General features: G+C 38.2%; 1 non-coding gene across 1 annotated transcript; it reads left to right on the forward strand.

Moving 5' to 3' along the window:
- The first annotated feature begins 660 nt into the window (after window positions 1-660).
- On the forward strand, window positions 661-767 carry LOC117311974 (U6 spliceosomal RNA). The gene has a single exon (XR_004526163.1). It is a non-coding gene; the product is annotated as a U6 spliceosomal RNA (small nuclear RNA).
- The last annotated feature ends 956 nt before the right edge of the window (window positions 768-1,723 follow it).

Below are 1,723 nucleotides of genomic sequence, written 5' to 3' on the forward strand. Positions count from 1 at the left end.
CAGTAAATTGAGGAAAAAACCTCCTATCTCCTCTTACTCCTTTCCTGACAACACTCTTATCTTTTTGCACAGTCTTCCCAGGTACCCAGGGCCCAGCTCCAGATGATTCCCATGGGTCTTTTAGCCCATGTGTTATATTAACATTTTATTGTTTAAAACCTTTTCCTTTAGAATCTCTCTCAGTGTAACCAACAAATATGCAATCATATGTCAGATCTGGCTTTTAACAAGGGCTACCTAGAGATAAACTCATCAAATGTACCCAAACTATTTTGAGGTACAAAGCAGGCCAACAGTGAAAACAATTTACATCAGACTGGCTACTTTGTGATCACCCAATGTACTTGGGTTGGACCACCTTCAAGTTAATACATAGGATGTGGAGAACTTGAGAGAATTGGAAAGAGAGTTGATTACTTGTACAAGGGATCACTGGGAAGGGCAGGGGTGGGGGCACACAGACAGGTCCCAGATAAAGTTGGGCCTTTATCATTGTTAGAGGGTGAGATTAGGGAATTTGCTAGGTTTGGGTTTGTGATTTGTGAGGTTGGAATATTTCAAAAGGGCCATGCAGGGGACATGTATAAACTTTCTTATCAGCCTGTCCGGATGCGGAGCTAACAGGAAAGGGGAAACTGAGGCTTAAGAGAAGTCAGTGGTATGCTCGCTTAGGCAGCACATATACGGAAACTGGAACAATACAGAAAAGGTTAGCATAGCCCCTGCACAAGCATGACACACACATTCATGAAGCATTCCATATTTTTGTTTGGGGTTAGCGGATGCAAACTATTATATATAGAATGGATAAACAACAAGGTCCTACTGTACACAGAGAACTATATTCAATTTCCTGTAATAAACCATAATGGAAAAGAATATGAAAAATAATATATATATGTATAACTGAATATATATATATATATATAACTGAATCACTTTGCTGTACAGCAGAAATTAACAAAACATTGTAAGTCAACTATACTTCAATCAAAAATAAAAAGTTGGTGGTCCACTATCCAAAAATAGGGTCAAACTCTATTACATTGGTCTTTCCCTGTAATGTGTGACTTCCCAGGGGCTCCTAACTTCAGAAACCAAGGACAGCTTCCTTACAGACTAAAAGAAGATAAAGCAAGGAGTGCTAAGAAACCAGGCTGACTAAACAAATTTGGAGAACAAATATTAAGAATGTTGGGGTCTGTTCGCTGCATTCCTTTTGTACCTATTTCCTGAGCTAAATGTGAGATCACACATGGAGGAGCAGTGGAATGATAGAACCTCATGACCCTCAGATACAGCTTTTCTAAAGGGCTGGAAATTGTAGATGGTGTAAAAAGTTCTTTCATTCTTCCAAAACTATGTGCTAGTAGAGTATTAATATTTGTAGGACAGGAGCAATTATAAAACATTCATGATAGATTTCAAAATCAGGCCTCCATGTATATTCACTCATTCATATATTTTTTCATTCATTCTTTTTCAGTGAAAAAGAACCTATCTGTTTAGCAAGCCAGGTATTGATACTTTTCCATGTGCTGGGATACATTGGTAAGCAAGATAAATCACCTGTTCCCATGGAGTTTGTTTTTTGTGGGAGGTGACAGAGTTAAAAAAAAAAAAAAAAAAAACACAGCTTCATTTCTATTAAGTGTTATAAAGAATGCCAGGGTCTAACTTAGCCTGAACTGCAAAGGAAGGCAGCCCTTGGGGGAATTGATGG

Source organism: Tursiops truncatus, chromosome 3, assembly GCF_011762595.2.
Source record: "Tursiops truncatus isolate mTurTru1 chromosome 3, mTurTru1.mat.Y, whole genome shotgun sequence".
Lineage (NCBI taxonomy): Eukaryota > Metazoa > Chordata > Mammalia > Artiodactyla > Delphinidae > Tursiops > Tursiops truncatus.